The sequence below is a fragment of the Mixophyes fleayi genome, chromosome 7, assembly GCF_038048845.1.
Source record: "Mixophyes fleayi isolate aMixFle1 chromosome 7, aMixFle1.hap1, whole genome shotgun sequence".
NCBI classification, from domain to species: Eukaryota; Metazoa; Chordata; class Amphibia; order Anura; family Limnodynastidae; genus Mixophyes; species Mixophyes fleayi.
Genome location: NC_134408.1, coordinates 91,109,168 through 91,130,513, shown reverse-complemented (window position 1 = coordinate 91,130,513; position 21,346 = coordinate 91,109,168).

Sequence of the window (21,346 nt, the reverse complement as noted above, 5' to 3'; positions counted from 1 at the left end):
CACTGGCTGATTAGAGCAGGGACAGAGAATACGATATTCTGATTCCAATTGTGCTAACAAAAATCGCTAGAGAAGAGAGGAGGATAGAATAGTTTTTTTTTCTTCAATATTTGGCACTCAAAGTGCTTTTTGGGTGTCCCCCATTATTTTGCCTAAATATTTCTGGCTGTCAAAATTACTATCTGTCAGCAGTATCTTACCAAATAATTTTTAGCACTCCACAGTGCTTTTGGGGTGTCGCCCATAATTGTGCATAAATATTTCTGGATGTCAAAATTACTATCTGTCAGCAGTATCTTACCAAATAATTTTTAGCACTACAAGTGCTTTGGGCTCAGAATGAATTCAAAGCAGTCCACATATGATCAGAATGAGCAACCAGGTTCTGTCACCAGTCCTGATGTTAGTGTTCCCAGTACGTCATCTGGGCAAGGCGATGTCAAACTACACAGTCTTTCGAAATCAGTCCAAAAAACAAAAACAAATTTTTTTTTTACTGTGTTGAAGCGAAAAAGAAGTGTTACTGAGCAAAAGTTAAGTGCCGATAAAAAAAAAAATGATGTGTACCTGAACAGCCCAAGTGTAGCCGGTGATACACAAATTGAGGATGCCACTTTGGAAATAGAAGAGGATGAGGGGGAGATTTGTGGAGGTGACGAGGGCGCTAATGAGGATGTTGATGATTATGATGCAGACAGATACCAAATTGCCTTTCTCAATTTCTATTTATATTCTAGATTATATAACGGCTGAATAGTTTTCTATTTCACTCCTAGTGGAGAGGGGATCTGATGCAGACAGATACCAAACTGCCTTTGTCCATTTCTTTGTATATTCTAACTTCTAATTCCACAGTCTTTGCAGGTTGCTTTTTTTTATATTCAAATACAAGTGGAGGGCGGGGGGGGGGCATAGATAGCCACCAAACGTGGTCCATTAATTTTACTTTCTAGTTCCATAGTCTGTGCAGGCTGCTTTTTTTATATCCAACTACAAGTGGAGGGCGGGGGGCATAGATAGGCACCAAACTACCGTGGTCCATTTAATTTTACTTTCTAGTTCCACAGTCTGTGCAGGCTGCTTTTTTTATATTCAACTACAAGTGGAGGGTGTAATATACACCCAAAGATGATGGCTACATTGCCAATAATCAAAGATGGAGGAGGTAGGCAACCAGGTATGTCTGTATAATTTGCAGACAAGTGTTCGAATTAAGGACGGCCTACCAGGGATTAAACTGTTTTTTTCATAATTTATTAGCTTTAGAATTACCTCATTTATCTAAGAAACTGGTGGAGCACTAAATTAGGTTATTTTAGACCAAAACAAATGGTATTTTTTTCAAAAATAGCAAAGCAAAACAAAACCAAACAAAACCAAAACCAAAACACGCAATGGCGGTTTTGCAAAACCAAAACCAAAACACGACGATAATCCAGATCCAAAACCAAAACACGGGGGTCAGTGACCATCTCTAATTGTAAGCTTCTGAAGAGATACAAAAGAAGTGTTGAAATGTTTTTTTCCGATTGCACGGACAAGATTGTAAATAATGTACATCGTGTCAGAAGAAAACTGGCTGAGGTTCAATATGCCGTTTCTGTATTTGAAGAAAATAATTTTGTGTTTCTGAAGTTGAGAAAAATAGCTTTCTTTTTAATGAAGTTGAGAATTGTGGGAGTGAGCTTACATGCAGATATTACAAGCTTTTTTTTTATCTGTGTTAAAATGGCGCTGATGAATGTTCTCAGAAATCAGGAGGGCTTGTTATGCCTTTAAAGAAATGTTACGAGATAAAATGTCGTCTGTGAGCAAGACTTAAGTGAATATATTTGTACTTTCAACCTGGAAATCACAGAATCTAGAAATATGTGTGAATATTTGGTCATGGGAGATTTTGTTGAGAAAATGTTGAGTGATTTACAGACACAATGTGAGGTGTCTAACGAGCGTAATCTAAGTCAATAAGAGAAGCAATGTTGCTTTCAAATGGCTGAATGCTTGGAACCAAGATTACAGATTGAATGTTTGTAAACCCGGAAAACATATTAGTGTCATTCAAGAGGTACTAAGAGATGATGAGAACGGAGTGGCTTTGAACACTCGCCCAGGTCTCGTTACTTTGACATTTCCTGTTTGTGAGATTAGGGACTGCCCCTTTGAGGAAATCATTTTTTCATGGAATGGAACGCATAGCGTCACAGTTAAGCTTTTAGCAGCTGTTCACTGGTTACCTGATAACAGTACACGCATGTTACAGTTACAGTAATTCCTAGTGAATAAATGTTAATCTCTATGCAAAAGTTTTTGTTTTTTCTTCACAGAAGGTCCAGCATAAAGACCCTTTAGGCAATCCAGATTGCATTGATTCAACTCCCAATGAATAGAAGTTTGCAATATGTTTTGGTCTACAGCCACAACAAACATAAGTATAAACTAATGAAGTATTTAAATAACGTAGACTCTGCTGAGTAATGATTACCTTGTTTTGGAAAGAGATAATAGAGTTTATGTGCTATTCGCATAGCAAATGTATGAACCAGATGGTTTTTCTGTATGTGCAGAAAGCAGAAGGTTTTTATTTGTATCCTCATTACAGTTTTGAGTCAATCAGTGTTTGTAAAGACATTTACTGCCCTTATTTACTGTGCTAGAATCATCATATACTGTAAATATTTCTTTGTATCGTGGGTATGGTAATGCATTGATGGGAATTTAATATTTGTACAGAAATTAAAAAGATTTAAGACTTTAAGAGCTATTATCTGTGCTCCTGCATTAGCACTTCTGGATAATAGCAAGCCATTTACACTCTCCTCTGAACAGAACCAAATGTTTAACCAATTTTAAGCTGAAGTAACTTCAGCGCCAGCACTGGCTTTGCCAGATTATGACAAGCCTTTCACGTTATTTTGTTATGAAGTCAGTGCACATGTACAAGGGGTACTGACACAAATACATGGTTGCAAGCTAAGGTCACTTGCATACTACTCTGCACAATTAGACCCAGTACTACCAGCAGCACCCACCTGCGTAAAAGCAATAAGCTGCAGCTGCTTTAGTGCTTGAAAGGAGTATAGATATTGTGCTAGGACACCCAGTTACCTTAACGGTACCACACGCTGTGACAGAAACCAAGCACAAACAAAACATTTGTTACCGGCCAGATTTATTAAATATGAAGATATACAGCACAATGGACATTCCCTTCTATTGTGAAATAAGTGACATATAACACTTGCCGAGCGCACTGTGTATTTTCTTCCTCCCTCTCCTTTTTTATCCTTCCTTTAGAAATCCAGAATTAGAAGACAAAAAAGGAAGCACAAGAGGCCCCACAGCCTCTCATGTTCACAGATATATGTTAAGATATTCAGACAAGGGGAATCTGAGTAAAATGTATTTTACAAGTTTTTTAAAGGTCCAAGGGACACCTGAGAGTGGAGTTCATTGATATTAGCAGGAGGAATATAGATTGCACGTTATTTTCCTTTGCTGTACGCTGTAGATGTGTAGTCTAGAAAGGAAAGCCAGGTCTGGAAGAACCAGACTCGTGCCAATAGTAATGTAGAGATCATTATACATGATTAGAAAATTCTAATATGAAAGTTTAAACCAACCAAATAAAAAAAAGAGTAACCCATGACTGTAGGGGTTTACACCCAATACAGAAATGTATTTGTGAGTATTGTGGCCCAACACATTTTTACATTTACACAAGATAGTAGGTTAATATTGGACTACCTGACAGCTTAGTCTGGAGGGTGCTGCCTGACCCTAAATATTTAAATTGAAGCCCAGGGGTGCACCTTTTTAACTAGTGACGCAGATGATCCAGAGAAAATGTTTGATGAACACTTACAAAAAAATAAGACATGAAATATAAATATTTTAAGGAGCACACTAGAGATGCTTATCTAGAAGGATAGTGTTCATGGCTGTACCTGGCCGATTGGGTCAAGGGTATAGGAGGATTGGTATCAGGTCTTATACATGTTGTACTTCAAGGACTGTTATTAATCCTTATTATTATTATTATTATTATTATTATATACACTAATAGAACTGATGATGTGGCTTATTAACAGGTGTATTAAAGCTAAGTGTTTCTCTTCCAGAAAAATTAAAGTTACCACATCTGCCTTAACCGCTATACTGTACACCCCATCTAATGAGTGTAAACTAGGGATGTGCACCGGCAACTTTTGGTGTCTCGTGTTTTGCGTTTTGGATTCGGATTTTCGCGATGTTTTGGGTTCGGATTTGTTTCGCAAAACACCTGCCGAAAGGTTTTGGTTCGGATTTAAGGTTTTGGATTCGGATTTTTTTTTGAAAAAAGCATAAAAAGTTCAAAAATCAAGTTTTTGGGCTTATTTTCACTCCTACGCTATTATTAACCTCAATAACATTCAATAACAAGCATTTCCACTAATTTACAGTGCATTCTGAACACCTCACAATATAGTTATTAGTCCTAAACGTTGCAACGAGGTATCTTTCTGGACTGCGTAGTGGAGTGGTCCCCACACTATAATAAGAAAACCATCAACTGGTCTTAATCGCACCAAAAAATGTACCTGGACTGCGTAGAGTAGTGGGTCACCACAATATAATTTAAAAACCCTGAACTTGTATGATTCGCACCAATAAATGTATCTGGACTGCGTAGAGGAGTGGGTCACCACAATATAATAAGAAAACCATCAACTGGTATGAATCGCACCGAATAATGTACCTGGACTGCGTAGAGGAGTGGTCACCACAATATAAATTAAAAACCCTGAACTTGTATGATTCACATGCACCAATAAATGTATCTGGACTGCGTAGAGGAGTGGTCACCACAATATATATAATAAGAAAACCATCAACTGGTATGAATCGCACCAAAAAATGTACCTGGACTGCGTAGAGGAGTGGTCACTCACCACAATATAAATTACAAACCCTGAACTTGTATGAATCGCACCAATAAATGTATCTGGACTGCGTAGAGGAGTGGTCACCACAATATAATAAGAAAACCATCAACTGGTATGAATCACACAGAATAATGTACCTGGACTGCGTAGAGGAGTGGTCACCACAATATAAATTAAAAACCCTGAACTGGTATGATTCGCACCAATAAATGTATCTGGACTGCGTAGAGGAGTGAGTCACCACAATATAATAAGAAAACCATCAACTGGTCTGAATCGCACCGAATAATGTACCTGGACTGCGTAGAGGAGTGGTCACCACAATATAAATTAAAAACCCTGAACTTGTATGATTCGCACGTACCAATAAATGTATCTGGACTGCGTAGAGGAGTGGTCACCACAATATATATAATAAGAAAACCATCAACTGGTATGAATCGCACCAAAAAATGTACCTGGACTGCGTAGAGGAGTGGTCACTCACCACAATATAAATTAAAAACCCTGAACTTGTATGAATCGCACCAATAAATGTATCTGGACTCCGTAGAGGAGTGGGTCACCACAATATAATAAGAAAACCATCAACTGGTCTTAATCGCACCAAAAAATGTACCTGGACTGCGTAGAGGAGTGGGTCACCACAATATAATTTAAAAACCCTGAACTTGTATGATTCGCACCAATAAATGTATCTGGACTGCGTAGAGGAGTGGGTCACCACAATATAATAAGAAAACCATCAACTGGTCTGAATCGCACCGAATAATGTACCTGGACTGCGTAGAGAAGTGGTCACCACAATATAATTAATAAAAAACCCTCCACGGCTCTGAATTTCCCCAAAAAAAAAATAAATTCTGGACTGTGTAGTGGGGTGGCCCCGGTACTAAATTTGATACAGGGGCCACAATATAATAAATAGTTACACCCTCAACTGGTCAGAATTCCACCAAACAAGTATCTGGACTGCGTAGTGGGGTGGCCCCGGTACTTTGATACCGGGGCCACAATATAATAAATAGTTACACCCTCAACTGGTCGGAATTCCACCAAACAAGTATCTGGACTGCGTAGTGGGGTGGCCCCGGTACTAAATTTGATACCGGGGCCACAATATAATAAATAGTTACACCCTCAACTGGTCAGAATTCCACCAAACAAGTATCTGGACTTTGTAGTGGGGTGGTCCCGGTACTAAATTGAATACCGGGGCCACAATACCTCCTCCAAGTTCCAAGTGTAGTGTTTATAACATATTAACACAACACTAATTCTAGCACGTCAAACCCTCTTGTTTTAAATAATGACAGGGCATTTAACTTTTGATTACATTTTTTGAATTTGTTGACATTTTCATTTACTTTTTGAACATGGCAAACGACTGTTGAATGGTCACATAATGCCAGAAAAATAGTTGCAAGATGGAATTGTGCTTGGGCCCTCCCACCCGCCCTTATGTTGTTGAAATAGGACATGCACACTTTAACAAACCAATCATTTCAGCGACAGGGCCTACCAAACAACTGTGGCTGAAATGATTGGTTTGTTTGGGCCCCCACACCAAAATAACAATTCATCTCTCCCTGTACAAACTAAACAGGCTCTACTGAGGAAAGATGTCGTCCTCATCCTCAACCTCTGATTCCTCTCCCCCTACAGTGTGTACTTCCTCCTACTCACACATTATCAATTCGTCCCCGCTGGACTCCACAACCACAGGTCCCTCTGTACCATCTGGAGGGCAGTGCTGTACTTCATTGAGGAATTGATTATTCATTTTTATAAACATCATTTTTTCAACGTTGTGAGGAAGCAACCTCCTTTGCCGCTTACTGACCAGGTTCCCCGCTGCACTAAAAACTCTTTCCGAGTACACACTGGAGGGGGGACAACTCAGGTAAAATAGAGCCAGTTTGTACAGGGGCTTCCAAACTGCCTTTTGGAGTTCTACCACGTCACTACCTCTAGTTAATTTAGATTGCAAGGCTTGTAAATACTTTGAAGATAAAAAAAAGCAGGCTGCACAGACTGTGGAGCTAGAAAGTGAAATTAAATGGACCACGTTACTTTGGTGGCTATCTATGCCCTCCCCGCCCTACACTTGTAGTTGAATATAAAAAAAGCAGCCTGCATAGACTGTAGAACTAGAAATTCCAATATACAAAGAAATGGACAAAGGCAGTTTGGCATCTGTCTGCATCAGATCCCCTCTCCACTAGGAGTAAAATAGAAAACTATTCAGCCGTTATATAATCTAGAATATAAATAGAAATTGAGAAAGGCAATTTGGTATCTGTCTGCATCATAATCATCAACATCCTCCTCAGCGCCAGCTACATCAATATCCTCCTCCCGGGGTACAACATTCACACCTTCATTAGCCAAATCTGTAACTGGACTGTGGGTGATCCTTCCAGCATATGCAGAGGGCGTGCTGCAAATGCTGGATGGAGTCACCTCTTCCCGTACAGTGATGGGAAGGTCAGGGTTCACAACCAACAACACCCTTGGACTCGCCTTGGGGATTTGTGATGTCATCTGTTTAGAAGGCAGAGTTCTTTGCTGTTTTGTTGTTGTTGCTGACAGCATAACTCTCTTAAATTTTTTGTAGGGGGGGAAGGAGGAGGGCTTAGATCCTTGGGTGAAGCTGGACCACTAGTCATGAACACGGGCCAGGGCCTAAGCCATTCCTTGCCACTACGTGTCGTAAATGGCATATTGCGAACTTTACGTTTCTCCTCAGATGATTTTAAGTTTCTCTTTTTGCTATTTTTTGAGAACTTGGGCTTTTTGGATTTTACATGCCCTGTACTAGGAGATTGGGCATCGGGCTTGCCAGACGACGTTGATGGCATTTCATCGTCTATGTCATGACTAGTGGCAGCAGCTTCAGCATTAGGAGGAAGTGGGTCTTGATCTTTCCCTACTTTATACTCCAAATTTTGGTTTTCCATTATATGTAGCACAAGAGAGTGTACCCCTAAGCCACACACACTCGGCAAAGCCTTTAAAAATTATATGCGGCACAGGAGAGTACCACTGGACTTATACTGCTGAATCAGTGAACTTTGTAATAGCAGTACCACTGGACTTATACTGCTGAATCAGTGAACTTTGTAATAGCAGTACCACTGGACTTATACACTGCTGAATCAGTGAACTTTGTAATAGCAGTACCACTGGACTTATACTGCTGAATCAGTGAACTTTGTAATATATCAGTACCACTGGACTTATACTGCTGAATCAGTGAACTTTGTAATATATCAGTACCACTGGACTTATACTGCTGAATCAGTGAACTTTGTAATATATCAGTACCACTGGACTTATACTGCTGAATCAGTGAACTTTGTAATAGCAGTACCACTGGACTTATACTGCTGAATCAGTGAACTTGGTAATATTGCAGTACCAATGGGCTTATACTGCAGGATTGGTTTTGCAAATTTTGTTGTCATTATTTTTTATTTTTATTTTAATTTTTTTTTAATTTTTATAACTTTTTTTAAATTTTTTAAACACTTGGGAATAATGGGGAAATAACTATGCCCTTAGAAGCACAGAGCACAGGACACAGCACCACTGGACTGAACAGGACACAGCACAGGACCTAGCAGCACCACTGAACTCAAAATTGACAGAGCACAGCACACAACACCACTGGACTGATACTGCTGAATGTGTGAACTTTGTAATATTGCAGTACCACTCGACTTTTAATGCTGAATGTGTGAACTTGGTAATATTGCAGTACCAATGGGCTTATACTGCAGGATTGGTTTTGCAAATTTTGTTGTATTTAAAAACTTTTTTAATTAGTTTTTTGTATTTTTTTTATAACTTTTTTAAAAATTTTTTAACACTTGGGAATATTGGGGAAATAAGAACTATGCCCATATAAGCACAGAGCACAGGACACAGGACCACTGGACTGAACAGGACACAGCACAGGACCCAGCTGTACCACTGAACTCAAAATTGACAGAGCACAGCACACAGCACCACTGGACTGATACTGCAGAACACAACACAGCACAGCACAGCACAGTACAGCACAGAACTAAACAGCACAGCACAGAACTAAACAGCACAGCACGAGATCTACCAGGACAGAGGACCACCTAACACCCCCTCCCTCTACCCTGATCATTGCCCGAGTGAAGATGGCGGCGACTAGCGGGGAATTTATAGGTTCTGAGTATCGCGAGATCCAACAGCGGGATTATGACTCCGAGCCTCGGTTTCAAGTTTTCATTTGGCGCCAATACCCGGATCTGTCTCGGATCCGACTCGGATCGGCAACATTCGGGTGGGCTCGGATTCAGGAAACCCGAGGGCGCTCATCTCTAGTGTAAACCTTGTGGAACTGAGAAACCAAGAACCTTTTCCTTGGATTCCACATGCTCCTTAATGAAGCCTATCCTTATGAAGTAGCACTGCTAACTCCCAGTAACGTTACATTTAAGCAGTGCACAATGTTGAATCCTGCTGCCTTATTGCAGCAAGTTTCAAAAGATGGGAGAAGTACCTGTATATATTGGGGTTACCCTAGGGATTTGGGGGAATTCCATCCCAGCTTGAACAGGAAGAAAAAAAATGCAAACACAAAATTTTTCTGAACATTTTCTGAACATGATTGTATAGAACTAATGAAACAAGAATCTCTGGTTTTATCTGACATTAAAGATAAACCATTACCAGATGCAGACATGACTCTTTTTGTAGATGGTTCACACTATTACATAGATTCTGTCCCTTATACAGGGTGTGCTGTAACCACACACACCGAAATAGTGATTCAACAGACTCTACCAAGTCACATGTCAGCACAAGAAGCTGAACTAAAGGCCCTGACACTTGCATGCATATATGCAAAAGGACAAAGAGTAAATATTTACACTGATTCAAGTTATACGTTTGCAATTGCGCATGATTATGGCCCTATATGGAAAAGTAGAGACCTTATGGGTTCAGCAAACAAACCAGTCAATATGATGAACATACCAGGGCACTGTTCACTGCATTCCAGCTGTTCTCCAGACAGTGATGAAGGTGAAGACACACACAGAAATACTACCCCGAAGCTAAGTGAAATAGAATGGTAGACCAGGCCGCACGAGAAGCTGCCATAGCCCCAGTACCTCAAGGGGAGTCAATTTACATGGTGACCCCCTGACCCCAAGTTTGACCAGACCACACTCCAACTTATGGAAAGACAAGCAACAGAGAATAAGAAAAAGACTTGGGCAAAACATGGAGCACTAGAAGTGCAAGGAGTGGTGTAAATTTTAGTGTTTGCGTCTGCCAAAAGTAGTTTATCCCGTTATGGCCAATATAGCACACGAGAAAGTGCATCTGGAGAAAGATGCTATGGTTGTACTCACTAGCAGCTTATGGATAGCACCAGGGTTCGCCCAAGCAGCACAGTCATTAGTGGCAGGATCCCTAAACCTGTGCACAGAATAACCTGGGTAAGTCTGTCCCAACTCCATGAAAAGCACACCCCAGACATAGTATCCCTATAAGAGGATACAGATAGACTTTATACAACTTCCCAAATGCTCAGGCTTTGAGAATGTGCTTGTCTGTGTCGACTTCTTTGGTCACTGACTGGAGGCATGACTGTATAGGAAAGCAAATGCTAAAGCAGTAGCCAAGAAAATTATGAGTGAGGTAATCTGCAGATATGGGGCACCAGAGGTCATTGAAAGTGACAGAGGGACACACTTTATAGGGCAAGGATTCCAGGAACTCAGTAAAAGACATGGGAATCATATCTGCCCCTAGAGACCCCAAAGTTCGGGATGTGTGCAGCGCCTTAATGGTGCTCTGAAATTGAAAATGCAGAAAATAATGGCTGAAACAGGTCTGCCATGGATCTCATGTTTACCTGAACTCAGTAAAAAAACACTCCTAGGAAAGACACAGGTTTAACACCATATGAGATACTGTTTGGCACAGCAAACAGAACAGGCTGTTATTTTCCATAGCAACTACAGTATGTACATGGTGATTTGTTGAACTATGTTGCCTTATTACAGAAACAACTAACTAAAATAAATGGTCAAATGTTCTCCTTCATTCCAGACCCTAATTTTGATACAGGTACCGACAGTCTGCAACTTGGGGACTGGGTGGTCATGAGAAAGCACGTCAGGAGAAGTCTTGATCCCAGATACAAGGGTCCTTATCAAGTCCTGTTGACGACTCACATGGCAGTGAAATTACAGGAAAGAGACACCTGGATTCACGCATCACACTGCAAAGTCTTCAAATCAGAGGAGTCTTGTTCTGATAAATACAAATGACTGTCTTATGGTATTGATATGTCTTGCAAGAATAATTGTGACTGAAGTAGGGATCAAGGCCTCCCTAACACAGTATGAAACAGACAGATAAGTGACAAATTGCCTATGCCACTGTGAGAAACATATGGGAAGGAGTGCTCAACAATTTGCACTCATAGTAGAGTAAACTCTGAAAATGCCTTTGTGCAGATGTTTAACCTCATTGGTAAAGTTGTCAGTAATGATTCATGTTGGATATTGGAAATATTGGCATTAGTAGCAAATGGTTTTGCAATCCTGTTGATCGTATATGTGATAATGAAACTAAATATATGGCTGATTAAGAAGTTACTGACACTTGACTGTTGTCTCTCCAAAAAGGGAACCACTAAAAATCCCGAACCTCTGATGATCACAGAAATTACTGCTGAAACCTGACCTGACTATGAGCGTCATGAATTATTTGGACTAGCAAAGCCAAAGAACTGCACAGTTTGCAACAAGAAACTACTAAAGACTGAATGAAGAACATGCAAGGCCTGCAGAACTGCTATAGACTTATTAACTACCTACTAAGAAACCATCTTTTCTAGACATGGACATTTGCCAAATTCCATCTCCTCATAAATCAAGTTAGGACAGGGAGGATCACAGGCTTGTTATTAGTGGGGGATGAGTTGACAGATCCCTAAGGGGAACAACTCTATGCATGTGGCCTTCTACATGTGTATACGCACCTGCTTAATAAGAATGTGGTTCTATAGATAGGTTAGGTAGGTAGGAGGAGAAAGGGCTGAAAATTGAATAAAAGATGGGAAATGTTAAATATTATTTTTTGTTAATGCCTCATAAAGCCTTTGTTCAGCCATTTATTGTAACTTGCATAGAAATATTATTTGCTAAAAGAGATTATTCATTTTTCTGCTGATTTGCAGTCTTACAAGATGTGAGCCTATGGCCTTGAAGTTAAGCTGACATAGAGAACACCTGAACAAGATATGAAAACAATAAGTAGCTTCATATTCAGCTTGTAGTATGGGAGCTGTGACCTTGATGTTGGACATCGCACAAGAGATAAAACCTCCAGCTCCCCTTGAGATAAAAATAATAGGCTCATCTGTCCTTAGAAGGGGGAGAAAGTAAACACCTCAAGAATACGTGAGAAAGTTAATCAGTAGCGCTTCTCATAGACTAATGGTATAAACTATTCCAGTAGGCTATAAAATCTTGTATCTTTGTATCAATAAATTAGAGAATATTCCTTGTATACAGAACTTGGTCTGTGTCAATTCTCTCCAGCTGATTGAAGTGCTTCCAGATATACTTGACACCACAGGCAGACTTGGGTCAGAATTTTAGATCTAACAGAGGTAATACCACTGACAATCTGTTTTAAAAACTAAGGCATGTCATTGCATCATGGCTTATCCTGCTTGGACTCTCCTGAGGATATGTAATTTGTGATAACACCACCAATATTGTTAGAGCATTACAGCGGGGGGAATTACATCACATTTCCTATTTTGCTCACACAATCATTTTGGTGGTACAGAACTTTTTAAAAAATGACAATGACATGCAGGAGATGCTGTCTGTGTCCCAAAATAATTAGTGTTATTTTCTGGATTGTGCAACAGCATGTAGGAGAATGCAGCAGCTGCAAGAATAATAGAATTTGAGCGGGAATGTACTTTAGTCCAGCAAAGTAGTCACCTGTTAAGAGAGTGCAGACACGGTTAGCTTGAGTCAAGTGATTGCCCTAATTTGGCTTTTTGAGAAGCAGCTAGATAAATTGAAGGAGGAAATGAAACAAAGCAAATCCGTTAACTATATTGTAATTGTAGATCAAGTAATTAATTTGTTTCACCAGGATCCAAGAGTTATTAACCTCTTGTAATGGGATAACTACATTTTGCCAACTGTACTTGATCTTAGAATTAAGAGCTATGTCTTTATTTTCCACCGTCCCAGATCACAAGAGATGCAATGAGCTCCTGGTCAGCAGGCTGACAGCTCAAGTGGTACATGACACAACGACGTCTCCTCCTTCAGTTTCTCTGACAACTGCTTCTGGGAAAAAACTAAGCTTTCCCAAGACACCTAGTGGTGATGCAGATGAGTCAGCACAACATTTGGGCTGGTGTAAAAGAATTGCCTAAAAATTGTGACAGCTCTGCCATAAAATTAACTACATATTCCATGAGGAAGGCCATTTTAGGCAATTACATCAAAGTATGCAGACTTCTGTGATGGTGGAGCTACCTGATGCTGGTATGCTTGGTAATATTTTTGGTAGAATGGCATATTGGCAATTTTATCTTTTTCTACAGTAAACTTTCAGCTTTATTAGAGAGGTTTTATTTTCTTTAAAAAATTACAAGCTTTTTATTTGCATTTTTGTTTCCCTGATTTAAAACCGCTATGCACTTGAACATAGATTTTAGCACATAAGGTACAGGAATTAGTATCATCATGACTGAGAATGGAGAGTGAGCAGAAAAATGCCACACCTCCTGTTTCTGTATTAGCTACGGCACAGTAGAATGTCACTGGAGACTTTTAAGAACACTGACAGCCCTATTATTACAATTTCTGATTCAGCGCTGAACCCTGCCACCTCTCCTGTTTCTGAGTGAGCTATCGCACAGTAAAATGTAACTGCAGATTTAGACCAAGTCAGGCAGGCCTATATTTTCTTTTGCAGCAATTACAATTAGCAATGGAGCACTTATCTTTGGGAGTTATCTATATAACGCAGTAGAATTTGATGCAAATTCTACAGACAAGCCTGCTTGTCTTCCTCTTCATCAATGACTCTTAGCAATGGAGCACTAGTCTTTGGGTGTATATTATACCCTACGCTTATTAGTGCAAAATCAGAAAAAAACAGTGCAATGACTGGTATATTAGGATTTCAGCAATGACCAACGTAGCTCTTCGATTTGGGTGTATATTAGACCCTACACTTTGTAGTGCAAATTCAGAAAAAAACAGAGAGATGCTAATCCCTCTACCTCATGTGCTAAAGCCTATGTTCAAGTACATAGTGTTTTTAAGTCAGGGAAACAAGAATGTAAATAAAAAGCTTGTACCTTTTTAAAGAAACAAAACCTCTCTAAAAAAGGTAAAAGTTTACTGTAGAAAAACATATAATTGCCAAGATGCCATTCTACGCAAAATATTACCAGGCATACCGGTATCAGGTAGCTCCCTTCTCTTAGCTAAATTTCAGCACCTGCAATTTACACTGTCATCATATTCACCCTCATCATTCTGTACATCTTCCTCAAACAATACTAATTCAGGCCCGCTGAAATACACCATCACAGAAGTTTGTGTACTTTGATGTAATTACCGATAATGGCCTTCCTCATGGAATTTGTGGTTCATATTATGGCAGAGCTGTCACGATTTCTGTGCAATTCTTTTACAGCAAAGCAAATGTCAAAATGTTGTGCTGACTCATCTGCATCACCACTGGGTGTCTTGGGAAAGCTAAGTTTTTTCCAAGAAACAGTTGCCAGAGAAACTAAAGGAGTAGACGTCATTACAAGCTGTTGATAGCTCTTGGATCCTGGCGAAGCGAATTAAGTCCTAGACCTACAATTACAATATAGTCAGCAGTTTTGCTTAGTTTTATTTCATCCGTAAAATTTCTCTAGCTGCTTCCCAATAGGTATAATTAAGGCAATTACTTGACTCAAGCTAACCGTGTCTGCACTGTCTTCACAGGTGACTACTTTGCTGGACTAAAGTACATTCCCCTCAAATGCTAGTCTTCTTACAGCTGCTGCATTCTCCTACATGCTGTTGCAGATTCCCGAAAATGACCCTAAATCTCCTGCATGTCATTGTAATTTTTTAAAAGTTCTGTAGCACCAAGTTGATTGTGTGAGCAAAACAGGAATTGTGATGGAATCCCCCCCCCCCCCCGCTGTAATGTTCTAACAATATTGGTGTCGTTATCAGAAATCACATATCCTCAGGAGAGTCCAAGCAGGATTAGCCATGTTGCAATGACATACCTTACTTTTTGTAACAGATTGTCAGCTGTATGCCTCTTACTGAATCCGCTGATACACAGAGTAGCCTACTTCTGAAAAATGTGAAGTACTTGGGTACATACTGCTGCTGTTCCTGCTGGTGAAGGCAAATCACCGACCCAGTGGGCTGTCACAGTCATATAATCTTTAGTTTGCCCAGTTCCGCTTGTCCCCATATCTGTGGTTAAGTGTACAGTGGGTAGAATGACATTTTGTAGCCCAATATTTACATTTTTATGAACCTTCTGGTAGAGGTGAGGAATAGCTTTTCTAGTAAAATGGTGTCATGATGGAATTTGGTAATAGGGAGAGAAGACCTCAAGTAACTGTCTAAAACCAGCTGCATTAATAGTGGACATTGGATGCAGATCTAATACTATCATAGTCCCCATGGCGTCTGTGATCCGCTTCGCGACTTGGTGACAACTTTTCTTACTTTCTTCCTCTAGCAAAGGATTGTTTAACAGTCAATTGTTGTAAACTACTAGTTTTCTTCTTCTGGGTTGAAGATCCACCCCCAACAGCAGCGGACTAACGCTCAATAATTCTTCAGAGGAATCATGGTTAGTGGAGAAGTCATCTAGAATTAGGAACTTGACTGCAGGATTAACTCCCATCACTTCTGAGGATATTGAAGATGAAGGTGTTTGGGGTGTAGATTGCAGGTGCTGGGATCTAGATGAGAGAAGGGAGGTAGATGATGCTGGACTGCTTGTTGTTATTTTTTTAACATATGTTTCTGATTTTACCAACATCTGTCCAAAAACTCACTTCAAATGCCGTAACATGGATGAGGATCCTAGATGGTTAAGGTCCCTACCTCTACTGAGTGTGGCTGTAAAAACGCTACAAAGGGCTAGACAACTGTTGTCAGGATTTGTGTAAAATTAATTCCACACACAAGAGGTGTATTTTTGGTCTTATGCCCAGGCATGACAATGGCCTTTTTCTTATCATTGGCAAGAACTGCTGCAATTTTTGTTTGAAAGTGTATGAAAATAATATTGTGACCTGTAAGGTAGTCAAAATGAAATGGAACTGAATGGAAATTAGTGTTAGTGAGGTTAATAATAATGTAGGTACAAAATAATACCTAAATTATATGATTTTAGCCCAAAAAATTTAATTTTGTAAAAAATAGTAAACAAAACCAAAATACGCAAGGACGGTGTTGGCAAAACCAAAACCAAAACCGAAGGTAATCCAGATCCAAAAACTAAGCCAAAACCAAAACATGGGAGTCAGTGAGCATCTCTAATCAAAATACACAGACTGTATAACAGTAGATCCCATATCACAAAAGTCTGTGGAACCTTGGTGTAGGAATCAGGGGCCTGATTCATTAAGGATCTTAAATGAAGAGGTATCTTATTTCAGTCTCCTGGACAAAAACATGTTACATTGTCCAAAACTAGTTTTTTGTTTTGCACATAAGTTAAATACTGACTGTTTTTTCATGTAACACACAAATATCAACTTTAAATTTCAGTGTACAAATAAGCTATCGAGTATTTGTGTGCTACATGTCAGTATTTACTTATGTGAAAAACAGAAAACTAGTTTTCACCCCTTGCATTGTAACATGGTTTTGTCCAGGAGACTGAAATAAGATACCTCTTCATTTAAGATCCTTAATGAATCAGGCCCCAAGTTCTGATAATGGTCATGGGGACCCAAGAAGGTAGAGGCTCCAAATAAATAATCATTTTAAGGTTATCTGGTTTTCCACCGTACTTTCACTATGTCTCAAAAGTTGTAGGTAAAGAAGAATGGAAAGCACTAAATCATCCTTAACCCAATCATTATCGTACTACATAAGTAATTACAATTGGGGTACACCCACATTAAAATAAGACTTAAAAAGCAACTGGTAGAATCAGAATTGTATTCACATATAAGTTATAGCAATTCCAGTTATTCTCTTACAAAGGTTTTGAAATGTAGAAATTTTAATACACTGTATTGCACAGCACAGGACATATAATTATTAGATTATGTACAGACATCAAATTAATGCATTACCTTTTTTCACATTGCATACTCTAAATGCTCACGGATATATAATATGGATATCTGTAAAAAGATTGAGGCATGAAGTGGAAGCATTGCTGAAAACTGTCCCGTTTACATGTGGACAGTCATGATATTGGTGACAAAAGGGGTGTGACCTACCAATTTGGATGCATGGCCAAGCCAAATTGGGAGTATAACTTGGCAGACCAAAGTCAGGCTGAAATTAGTCCAAAGGCAGGGGAAAATAACTTCACTCACTAGTGGCAAATTCAGAGGGATTGAACATGGTCAGTATCTACTAGGTAACTTTAAATAACTTAAGTGAAAACAATAATAAATTATTTTGGAGTGAAAAGATGAGAAGTGGGTGATTGTTCCAGCTAGTGTAACATTTCATTAACCCCCCCTTCCAAAATAAACCAAACATTTTCTTAGTACTGCTTGGAGTCCAAGGCAAAATGCATTCTAGGTAACCAGTTATAATGGGCTCTTTGTTACATTGCCAACAGTGGTGATGGTGGACACACACACCTGCACTAGCAACTAAGGACTTTGGTGGGGTTTGTCCTCATACTCACTAGCCTCCAAATACATGTGTTTACTAGCATTTTTACGTAATAAAAAAAGGGTGATATTGGATGTCAAGTGTGTAATAGCATTCAGAAACATTGCGTTTGCATTGTGGTGCAGTTTTTCGGACACTGCCTGCTCCATTTCTTACATTCAACGAAAGGTTAACACATTGAGGGCAATGGAGTGTCCAATCTCTCTTTAACCACAACATGTCACCATATTCACCATATAATTTTATCATATGGTGCCACTCGTGATTGACATGCGTTGTTCGAATGCCAATGGGTTTAAGTAAGCAGAAGGTGCAAACATCAGAAATAGAAAGGAAGCAACTGTTATCAATATCTTGCTCTGTTTGTGCAATCTGCCCAATTAACTTCATGTTTCTACAGCAAATAGCATTATGTTCATTCCTGATTCCAAATGAAATTGTTTTTGTAATAAATAGGGGTTCTGAATCATTGTGTTACTATTGAAAATATTTAGTTTAATAGAAACAGTTGTTTGGAGAAATGTACCATCTTTATCTCTAGTTATTGACTAGACTGTACATAGAATTTATTTCTGATAACAGCCCTTTAGACCTAGTCTCTACTATCTTTGATAACATATAAAAAGCTCTATCCACTTCAGTTGTTTTTAAAAATCAGTAGCCTCAATTTAATCTCAAGTCATAATTTACGACTTATAGATCCACAAGAAAAGTAGTATGAGATTGACAGTTAAAATAATTTGCATGCATAATGCATAATATATTTATTTTTGCCTTTGCAATCTGGCTGGACCAATATGCAGTATATAGATTTAACCTCATGTATCCGACCTCTTTGTCTGTATTACATAATATTGTTTATTACTGTTTGTCCCACAATTGTAAAGCGCTACGGAATTTGCTGGCTCTTTATAAATAAATGTTGATGATGATATAGCTACTTGATTGCTTTTGCTATAACTAGGTTTATCAATGAGGACACATTTGTTATGTGAACATTTAGTTAATGAAAATACGTAGGTAATATGTACCAAAATAAAAATTATTTACATATTTAGTAATACATGGGCAAAATATCTGTGGTCTAAATTATTTATACAAAATGCCCACTATTTGTTGAACAAGCTGAGCTGCCTTTCTCCTTTGACCTGGGCAATAAAGAGCAACAGCCCCATTCACTTATGTCTAGATTTAGTCACAAGGTGACACCCTGCTGCTTATTTAAGTGTCTTGCTTAATAGAAAGTGTGTGCTTATGTCAAGTTAACCCCACCCCAGAAAGAAAATTGCCAGTGACCAAGGATAAGAGCTACTGAAGCATAATTCTGGTTCAATTCCTTTTACTCTCCATTGTGTGAAAGGTTCCAGTTACAGACTGAAGCTGACACCAGCAATTAGAGAGGTAGGATAGAGTGAAATCCTTGAAAATCCCTTAATGATAAGATGGACCTTCTCTGGAAACCTGAATCTAGCTCCAGCAAAGGAGGTATGCTGGTAATAAACCCTATTTAAGAAAGAACTACCAGCAGTTTTGAGATGTATAGTGCTGTCTGGGGATTTGGGTTTCCTGCAGACCAGTGTTAGTGGTTAAGACAGACTAAGTTTACCAGAGTGTTCCTGCCAAAGGGTGGCGGCTCCTGGGTCTGGTCAATTTTTTACGCACGCATTTCAGTACTATGCATACGAAATTTTTTGCGTATTGTTGATTTTCTACTCTTTACGCCTGCAGAGGTTGGGCAGGGGTAGACATACATGGGTTATGTACAGAATGGACATGTTTGCATAATTGCGACACAGCTATCTCTTGTGGGTGGTGGAGGGTTGGTGCAACAATGCACTATGATGGCGATACGATCTGCTCAAGCTAGCCATTTCTGATTGGCTGATTGCATATAGACCCTTCCAACGGACAGTACTTAAATAATTTAATTCATAGCTCAATTATATCAAGTTGCGCTGTCTAGTCGCATTACTTTAATGTTTCAGTTTGGACTTTTACATAAAAAAAGATTCACATTTTATTGTTAAGGGGAAAACAATTTGTATTTCTATTTTAGAATTGGATCTAATTATATTTTATATTGAAAATTAGTTTTTAGCATTTATTTAACACTGTCACGACAACATTCTCTCTTGTGTAGATGACACTTCATTACATTATTCTAATGAGTTCAAACAAGGCAATGCGATTTTAACATTTACTACTAACAATATCAAGCCACCTCTCTACGCAATCGTGGGGCGTAAGTACACACTCTTGTTACGCCTGAAGGATGCCTAATGGGCCTAATCAGATACATTTGACTCAACACATGTACTAAAATACACTTTTTTTTAACTGCTTCATTTCCTATGTATGTTTAGAGGATAAATGTGTTCTAAATGAGCCCCAGAATATGCAACATGAAAAATAATTAAAGAAAGGCAGCAGTTCTATTAAGACATATACCATAGCAAAAATGATGTGTTAATTGTTAGGAAGAGTGTGTGTGTGTGTGTGTGTGTGCTGTAATTTTAAATTGTCTAATGTAGCTGTTAATAGGAATTCCGAGCATCCAGGCAGAATAACAGTGAGGAAAGTGGCTTGCTAAATGCACCCTACAGTGAAACCATTTTCCTGCTATTGCAAACATTGCTTAAATAAGTGTTTTAAGCTTTTTTCTTCTACTCCCCAGATGCCCAAGTGAGCTTTTGAGTCTTGCTGATCGATATCTATTACAGAAATGCATGCAGCCGCAGAGCATACTGTTATGGAGGATTGCGCTAGTCAGCTATAAATGGTTTGATGTCATTTTTAAAAAAGGTTATTGCATAAGTGTAAGGAAAGAAATGCATACAAAGACAAAATGTGTCCTCTGAGTTAGGAGAGTTATCCTTTTTATTTATTAAGTTGAAAACAGTGTGGAGGCATGTGGCTTCAAAATAAAAATATGGACTCGGTATTCTAGCTGTTATGACTATGTTTAGATCACGGCTTTCAAAAAGAACAGAAATTACCTTTCATGGGATGTTCACAGGGGTGCATGTCTGTTAAAATGTTTCTTTTTTTGTCCATTTGTAAGCCAGTGAGTTGTTTTAAAACTGAGCTGCCTGTGACTGGATCACTGTTAAATAACTTCTGGTAAAAATTTATTTAAACCGAATAGCGCAGGGCACTTATTTATGTAATTGCATTTGCATTTATTTTTTTATATTGTTTATATTGTGGGATAGGTAATCATTATTTCTGCGACCAGGAAAGAAATTTGTTTCCTGTCTAAACTTGCTATAGAATATGCCTATTTCTGATGCATATATCTGATACAATGAGCCTGTATTTACCAAGCCTTTGGTGTATTGTGGTTTGGGAAACTAGCTTGCTGTATGTCCCTTTGTTGTTCTGTGTGAATATGAATTTCGAACGGTCTGATGAAAGGCATGTGTTAATTAGATCTTTTGATGTGTGAGGTTTAACTTGGAGACAGGAAGGTTTAATTTAAAATGTGCTAAGTAGAAATACTAGTGGCTT